Source organism: Alligator sinensis, unplaced genomic scaffold (genome assembly GCF_000455745.1).
Source record: "Alligator sinensis unplaced genomic scaffold, ASM45574v1 scaffold1217_1, whole genome shotgun sequence".
Classification (NCBI taxonomy): Eukaryota; Metazoa; Chordata; order Crocodylia; family Alligatoridae; genus Alligator; species Alligator sinensis.
The window spans coordinates 713,913-723,088 of record NW_005842716.1 but is presented as its reverse complement, the minus strand read 5'-3'; the positions used below and the strand labels follow the sequence as shown (position 1 = coordinate 723,088).

General features: G+C 44.4%; 1 long non-coding RNA gene across 2 annotated transcripts in view; it reads left to right on the top strand.

Annotated features, from left to right (window-relative positions):
* Positions 1-9,176, top strand: part of LOC102372502 — a 108,362-nt gene that overhangs the window by 2,958 nt on the left and 96,228 nt on the right. The window contains exon 2 of one of the 2 annotated variants that reach the window (XR_325007.2): positions 6,497-6,601. The exons of the other annotated variant lie outside the window; for it this stretch is intronic. This is a non-coding gene — a long non-coding RNA (uncharacterized LOC102372502). The remainder of the gene's footprint in view (positions 1-6,496; positions 6,602-9,176) is intronic. 2 annotated transcript variants of the gene reach the window in all.

Genomic DNA, 9,176 nt, shown 5'->3' with positions numbered 1-9,176 from the left:
CCGGTGTAGACCCGGCCAGGCTCCTCCCACCCCCAGCAGCACATGAGAAGCGGTCCCGTCGGGGCCTCGCGCGCGGGTGGCTGGGCCCAGAGAGCCACAGCGTCCAGGGGGAGACAGGCGGCACTTGCTCCCCCAGCCATGCTGTGGGGCAGGGCAGGGCAGCGGGGCTGGCTTGAAGCAGGCGGGCTAGGAGGTAGGCACGGGCTGGCAGTGCCAGCGGCCTCCCACGCCGGGCCACTCCCCCGGGCCCCGTGGGGGTAAGCAGCTTCCCTCCCCTTGCTGCCAGCTGGGGCCTGTGGGCCGGCCCTGCCTGCCTTGCCGTGGCCCCGCCGCCACGGCTCCGCATTCCGTGGCGGCGGCTCCGTGCTGCTGCCCTGCGCTCCATGGCGGCAGCTCTGTGCTCCGCGCCGACACTGCCACCGTGGGCCAGATAAAATGGCTTGGCAGGCTGCATGTTGGACAAGCCTGATTTAGACTATCTAGCATCCATACCGCTCGTTCTAGAAATTTAAGGTTGATTTTTTTTTTTTAATTTTTTTTTTTAAGTACGCTGATGGCGCGTCATATTTGGGGCTGAAGCAAGCCAGTTTGGGTAATAGAACTGCTGTAAAGCTTTGTCTAAAGCTCTGAAAAGCTCTTCACGAAGCAGGAGATTTTTCTCAAAAGTCACCACCTCCCTGAAAGTCTCCGCTCTATATTGTGCCTTTGAAAATCGCTTCTATCCAGGAAGAACATACGCCAACTGCAGATGCTTCCTCAGCCTGCCAAAGGGCATTTATACCTGAAAGCTTGCAACGAAGAATTTTTGTATTTGAGTTGGTCAAATAAAAGATACCAGATTTACCCAAAGAACCTTGTCTGCCTATGTCCTTAGACCAACATGGTTACAGCCTATATCCGTAATACATATATTTTTCCTTACATTTTTGTATATTGTTTAAGTTCCTGATTGGGTTTTTTCTTTTATTTTTGTTGTTTTTGATTTGTTTCTTTTGTTTTGTTTTGGTTTTTGGGGGGGGCAAGGGGGGGAGGTTGGTACTAGAGGCAAAAGCCTAGCTGTTCTGCGCACAACTTCAGCAGAAATTCTACAGAAAAACCTGGTCTTTCTAATCCTCTCTTATGCAAATCCATTCATAGCTTCCAATTAAGTAAGTTGTTGACTATGGAAGCTCATGAACTGGTTAGTCTAAGGTGTAAAAGTGGAGTGACCATGTGTCCCAGGCAGCACTAGACACTCCAGGATTCCATAGCCTGGTCCTAGCTGGTTGATCAAAAGTCCTGGGCCAGAGTCTAGTGGGGAGGTAGAGAAGCACACTGCACTAGGCAGGTGGCCGGGCAGGCACCATTGTTGCTATGTGGGAGCAAGGTGGGTGGACTGAAGCAGGTGCCACCCTGCCCATGCCTAGCACATCCTTGCTCCTGCACAAGAGCAGCAGTGCCTGCCCAGCTGCCTGCCTAGCATACTGTACTGCTATGCCTCCCCACTGGACTCTGGCCCAGGACTTCTGATTAACTGGCCGGGATCAGGCTATGCAATCCTGGACTGGTCAGCGCTGCCTGGGACACATGATCACCCTACCTAGTCCATCCTACCTTCCACCTGGCTTCAGGCTAACGTGGCTAATCATCTCGCTTTGCAGACCAGAATGGTTTGGGTTGTTTTTATCTGAACTTGTAAGCAGGTTTGAAGTTTATCAATTTTTTCTACCAGTGACTAAAATCTCTCCTAGTAATTTCAATATCTGCTGAAAATTGATTGTCCTTCACCATTCCCACCCTGTACCACTAAAGGAAGGATAATAAATAACCAGATACAACCTATATTAATCTGGTATTAGACCAATCACTGGCAGGTAAGACAGCAGATAAGTCTGACTATCTAGGTTTTTTAATGAAAAAAGAATATTAAGGATTTAAAGCTTAGTTTTTTTTCAAATGTTGCTGCTAGAGATAATTCAACAGGAAACTGTCTAGCATCCTACTAGGGTCAAGTGAATGATTTTGTGAATTTTAGATGGTCTTCAAATCTTAATTATGAGAGCTTCCACAGTTCTAGCTTATGGCGTTGGCTTCTAAACTTACGGTTGTTACCCAACTGGCCCTTCGGTCCTCCATCCCCAAACATGTCTTTGCTAACTGGAACCCCTGACACTTTGTTAGTAGTTGACATCCTGGTGGGATCTTCAGTGATAGGTTCCTTTCTCATTCTCTCCTTAGTATGCTGACAAGGGAAGAACAGAGTTACTTCCTCCTCTTGGATGTTTAGTAGAGGATAATGAATTCACTGGTTGTGGAAATTTCATGAGTTTAGCTTTCTTTCTCCCTCCCAGAGGGGACAGTGGTGCTAAGGGCTCTGCCACCATTTCTCTTGGAGTGGAGTGGTCTCCTCTTCTGGAAAGCACCTAATTACTGTGGTGACGGGTAACAGTATTCCAAAACATGGAACCCCTCCAAATGAGAGGCAGGTAAAAGATACTCATTTAAAAGCCTGCACAGGTGGCAATTGGGAGAATTTCAACCATAAGATTTAATTTGGTAGTTAAAATTTAATGGGTGTGCTCTGCTTTATAGCAAGACCATTCCATGGCGCTCCTGTGAGAGATGCAAAGGCATTCTACTTGAGGATAAAGTTCTTCTAGCCATCGCAGCATGTGAGCCTGCATGTGCAGACTTGCACAGTAGCAACAGCTCCTGAAATTGATATTACAAATGTCTGTCTGGTGTGTTCATCTCTGCCATAGGGTATTGCCACAGGTGATGGGATGGCTTCACACATTTCTCAAACACTCAGCAAAGCAAGCAACCCAATAACTGTTTTTCCTTTTTCTGTTGCTTTTTGAGCAGCGCTACTGCTTTAATGTTTTATGCATGTCTAATGGTTTGTTTTTACCTCTGTTTTTAAGAACATGAAGGATATGACCAGTTGGTAATGTACATTTGTTGTCAAGCAAATGCTTTGCATGAGCTTTCTTTGCTTAGCGGTTCTGTAGCAATCACATTTATTTTTCTCTGATATCCTAAAGTGCATGCATGTGTAACTGTGTATTTTTTTGCTTAACAAGATACTAAAGGAACATTGTTAGAGTCAAAGGAAAACAAAGAACTTGGTTTTCCACAAGGTAAAATATTTATACAGAAAAAGCAGCTGTAAGATCCACCGGTGGTTCTTAAAACTGACTGTAAAATGCAAGGCATCTGAATGTCACTGCTTCCTTGGGCTGTTAGGACTGTTGGAGATAACAGTATTGTTCTGCATGAATTCAACAGCACACTGTTTTTAGGGTTAGCCCCACAATCCCTAGGCCAGAGTGTGACATGATGTTAACTGGTATAGCTCCATTTAAGTCAGTGAAGTTATAACTACCTTCCGAAGTTAGGGCTTCAGAAAAACAGACTTTGACTCACTCGGAGAACTCATGGGCAGGATCCCCTGAGAAGCCAGACTGATGGGGAGAGGAGTCCAGGAGAGCTGGCTGTATTTTAAAGAAGCCTTACTGAGAGTGCAGGAACAAACCATCCCAATGTGCAGAGAGACTAGTAAGTATGGCAGAAGACCAGCTTGGCTTAACAGGGAACTTTTTAGTAAACTAAATCACAAAAAGGCAGCTTATAAGAAGTGGAAACTTGGGCAAATAACTAGGGAAGAATGTAAGAGCATTGCTCGGGCATGCAGGGATGAAGTCAGGAGTTGCAGCTAGCAAGGGATGTGAAGGGTGACAATAAGTATGTCGGTAGCAAGAGGAGGATCAGGGAAACTGCGGGTCCCTTACTGAATGGAGGAGGCAACTTTGTGATAGAGGATGCAGAAAAGGCTGAAGTGCTCAATGCCTTTTTTGCCTCCGTCTTTACAGGCAACGGCAGTTCCCAGACTACTGCACCAGGCAGCACAGTTTGGGAGGAAGTGAGCAGCCTTCAGTAGTGAAAGAACAGGTTAGGGACTACTTAGAAAAGCTGGACGTGTACAAGTCCATGGGGCTGGTTGGGATGCACCCGAAGGTGCTGAGGGAGTCATCTGATGTGATTGCAGAGCCATTGGCCATCATCTTTGAAAACTCATGGCAATCAGGAAAGGTCCTGGATGATTGGAAAAGGGCAAACATAGTGCCCCTATTTAAGGAAAGGGAAGAGGAGGTCTCGGGGAGATCCTCAGGATATCCATTTCTGAGTGCTTGTAGGAGAAAAAGGTGATCGGGAACAGTCAGCATGGATTCACCAGGGGCACTTCATGCCTGACCAACCTGATTGCCTTCTATGATAAAGTTAATGGCTCTGTGGATGCAGGGAGACCAGTGGATGTGATGTACCTTGATTTTAGCATAACTTTTGATATGGTCTCCCACAGCATTCTCCCAGGCAAGCTAAAGAAGTACAGGCTGGAGGAATGGACCGTAAGGTGGAAAGAACTGGCTGGATCGTCAGGCTCAATGGGTAGTAATCAATGACTCGATGTCTAGTTGGCAGCTGGTATCAAGTGGAGTACCCCAGGGGTTGGTCCTGGGCCCGTTTTGTTCAATGTCTTCATCAAAGACTTGGAAGATGGCATAGAGTGCACCCTCAACAAGTTTGCAGCTGCAGGGAGTAGTAGATATGCTGGAGGGTAGGGCTAGGATTTAGAGTGACCTAGACGAATTGGAGGATTGGGCCAAAAGAAATCTCATGAGGTTCAAGAAGGACAAGTTCAAAGTCCTGCACTTAGGGTGGAAGAATCCCATGCACCGGTACAGGCTGGGGGCTGACTGGCTGGGCAGCGGCTCTGCAGAAAAGGACCTGGGGGTTATAGTGGACAACAAGCTGAATATGAGCCAGCAGTGTGCCCTTGTTGCCAAGAAGACTAACGATATACTGTTTTGGTATGTACAATGGGCTGCATTGGTAGGTGTGTTGCTAGTAGGTCAAGGGAAGTGATTATTTAGCACTGGTGAGGTCACATCTGGAGTACTGTCTGGTTTTGGGCTCCCCACTACAGAAAGGATGTGGACAAATTGGAGAGAGTCCAGCAGAGGGCAACAAGAATGGTGAGGAAACTGAGGGACATGACTTGTGAGGAAAGACTGAGGAAACTGGGGTTATTTACCTGTCCCAGATCCGCTTCAGATTCAAGTTAATTTGCAGTCCCTTCAGCATCCCAGGATGCTTTGCACCTCCCCTGAAAACCTTCCTTTCCCTTTTCCCCCACAGGGTGAGCAGGCTAGCTTTGGCCCAAGCTGTCTGCTGCAGCCAAGCAAGGAGGCATGGTCTAACACCCCCTGGCTTCTGGATTGGGCCACTGCAGACATGTGGCTGCATTTCTAGAATCAAAAGCGAATGTCTGCTCACTTGCTTATCAGGTCAATCTACACAGCTTAGACTAACCTTTGAAGACTGAATTGTTTCAGCCTTGGGCTTTTCGACTATTTGGACTTAACCTTAGATAGTTTAGGAGAATGTTGAGCTTGTTACCTCTAGCTCCCTAGTTCAAATGTATATAAGGTCAATAGGCAATGGAAAGAGAACTTTATTTGGCGTTGCTACTTGCCTCTCGAGCCTTTTGTGGAAGGCCTGTATGTGAGGATGTGTTGGTAGAGAACGTGTGAAAGTATGAGCTAAGGGTAGGTCCAGAGTGTGGAGGTGACAAAATCTGTATTACCTTCTTCTGGAGAGCAATGGTTAATCCACTAAAAAGTCAGTGCAGCCTGATGGTGAATAGAGGACAAGCCAGGGCATATGTGACTTTATTTTGGGTGTTAGGAACCCTCACAAAGGGAATAAAGAGATCCTGTAGTCATGGTTCTAGCCCCTTTGTAATGGATGAGATGTTTTTCAACCCTGCAACCTGCATGCAAGCAGGGGTGTGGATATCCGCCTCTGTAGAGTTCTTGGCACAAAGCCTGATTAGTTGGGCTTTATGCAGGCACGGTGTGGCTTTCCCCGAGAGAGCATATAAACATCTTAAAAATCTACTTGAGAACAGAAAACACGCAGCACTGAGCTTCCATCTGCTCTCTTACAATGAAACATTGTGTTCTACAGCGACGTTCCATAACACTGTGTTAACACAAACGAAAACTGTAATGGATGAGCCTATCACTGTAGGGTTTTTTCCCTTCATTGTTGATAAGCACTTTATGTGCCTTGAGACGGTATTATTGTTAATTCTGGTCTCCTAAGCAAAATAAATCCATTTAGTACTTATTATAGCATATGACAAAATGACCAAAATTAAGGGGGGAAAAAAAAAAAAGCTGATTTTCATCCAGGTAGGTTTTTAAAATTTTTTATTTTCTTAAGGAAAAAGCCAAAATACCTTCAGTACAGCAGCTTCAAAGTAACTTTAAAAATAGAATTTCTTTCTTCTGAATGACTAAGTAGCAAAAAGCTGTGCAAATCACTGACTAGACTGGTTTTCAATTAATATAAATTCCAAGCAGACTTCTCTTCTTTTGTTATTTCAAAGACTCACTTTTTTTATGTAGCATATGATAGTTGATATACAAATAAGTCCAATCTTGTTTTCCAGTTCTACTTATCACTTCAGACATGACAGAGCACTCAGGCTAGCAGTACTTGAAGGAAGAGAAATACTGGATTTGAAGATCATAACCCTGTCACATTACAGTTCATGGTAAGGTTGGCCACTTATACAGATTCATTCAGATGAATCTTTCAAAGTGTGTTTACTGTGTGATGCCTAACTAGGCTACATAGTTCTTGCTCGGAGCAAGATTAGAATGGTATGTATATTTTGTCCAGGAATACTTCAAACCCTGTTGGCAAACAGAAAACTTGTTTCCTCATTCATCCTAGTGCATGCAAATAGTTGTAAAAAAAAAAAAAATTCATATCATACTGCACAGAATGTTCTGTATTCACAGTGAAATTTAATGGTCGTTAAGCTAAATACAATTTTATTCAGTGCTCACTTCAGTTGTAGAATTTTTGTAAGCTTTTTAAACAGTGGGATGATTGGGAGAAGTATGCAAATAAGTGTTACATGAAATAAATTAGCTGTCCTTATGAAATGCCTTCCAAAAACAATGTTCAAGATCTTACTTGTTTTCCCATATGATCTATTACATACTCTAATTTTAATGTCTTTACTCAGCTCTCAACTACTAAGGATCAAGGGTAATAGATTCAAATGGTCCCCAGCTACTGTGGTGCATGGATTTCTGCTCCCCACTTCTTTTACAGTAAGGGTACAACCCCTTCCCCACCCTCCCCCTTCCTCCAATAAAAATAGCCAGAAGCACGGTAGTAAATATCTTTCACCATAAATACGTGTTTTAAAAGAATCTGTGATATAAAAGAATCATGTTATACTAGAGTTGCATGTATTAGTAATGCCAGTATTTTGTCTTTTGGAGGGAGCACTATGCCTCTCCACTTCACCCAGTTTGAGTGTAAATCCATTGAAATAAAAGAGGTTTTGCTGGTAAAAAAGTAGTGCAACTCAGTGGAGAATCTATTGGTCATGAATTGTGAAATTGGAGTACAATCCCTTGAGGGGTGTTAGTGAGAGAGGATGGTGAAGCATGCTGAATAAAGAATGGAAGGCGTGGATAGCTGAAATACTGAAGATTGTGTCATTTGCCTATTCCAAGCTTTTTTTTTATCAACAGCTCATTAACAGAAGAAGCATACTGAGGACTTCTAGAAATGCTCATGTTGGTTTAGCTCTAAAGTTAGGGATTTGGTCTGGGTTGAACTTGGTTCAACTTTGTTTATTGCCTTTGCTCTGGTTCCACTATCACTAGGCAGAAGTATGTACCCAGCTCTCTCTGTTTTGGCTTAATTTGGTTATGCTGAGAAATAAACATCACTTATTGGGGAACCTGTCTAGCATTCTGTGTTACTTACACAAACAATTGTGCTGAATATATTAAAACAAGGGAGTTCAGTAGATCTGGCTGTAGACCTTATGAAAGTTCTGACTGTTTTCAACACTTGGCAATTCATTAAATGAAATGTAAAAAAAAAATAAAAATAAATAAATAAAATTCATAACCTGTACTCTGTTTTGTCAAGAGAGCTCCCCCTGTTAGATCTATGCATTTTCAGTCCAGTTTATCCTTTTGTCTGTTTATGTGCAGACATAACATTTAACAAGTGATAATGTGTAAACCGGAGAATACTTTGTGCAGATGAATAGACTCCCACTGTTGAACAACTCCTCAGGAGTTTGTGTTAAAAATAAATACAGATGCAAATTAGAATATGGTATTTATTTTAGCAGGAGGTTGTCATTGGTGGTATTCCCTAATGTTTCTGGTATCAAATAATGTCAGCTTTTAAAACTAATCTGCTAGTGTAGTTGAAGTTTAAATAGATCATTTGGTATTACTATTGGTAACAAAGGAAAATGTAGTAATCATGATATCAAGTAATTTATATATTCATTAATGTACTGGAAGCTGATGGCCCAGTGTAATCTATATTTTTTCCCCCTCTCCCCCTGAAGAACAGAGTCTTTTAAGAGTACAGATCAGATGCTTATTGCCTTTTCTGTTGACTTAGTTGATATTGGATTAGGGTTTGAGCTGGTGGTTTTCAAAGACAGGGCTGGGAGTTAGTAACCCAGTTCTCACTGGTTTCAGCAATCTCTTAATGCAGTGGTTCCCAACCTTTTATATACTGCGGACCAGCAAACTCACTCAAATAATTTTGGTGGACTGGGTATAGAAACATTCTAATTTACATATTTAAATTTAATTTTTACATGGGGGGTGGGGGGAGGGGTTGTGAGGAGTTGCCCTGAAAGTAAAGGCACAGCTCTAGCTGGGTTGGGGCACCACAGCTGTGGGCATTGGGGACCCTGCAGGGGAGGAAGCTGCAGGGGAGGAAGCTGCACAGGCAGTGGCCCAGGGAGACCCAGATGGGGCTGCCCAGGAAGAAGGAGCTCTGCTGTCTTCATTAGAAGCAAGCAGTGGAGCCACCTCCCTGCTCTCCACCCTAGGCATCTCCCCACCTACATCCCCCTGCTCCCAGCCGTGGGTGGGGCTGGAGGGTCCTGCCCAGCCTAGTACGCGCCCTGGTACCTGCTGCACAGGCAGCGCCTTGCTGGGTGCGGCCATGGCAGCAAGAGTGGGACAGGGTGCATGGAGCCAGCTGCCTCTCGGGGCTGCTCCGTCACCCAGCTTTAACCCTGCATGTGACTGCTGGCAGCGGAAGCCACCCGCCCAGGAGGACCGGTGGGGGCC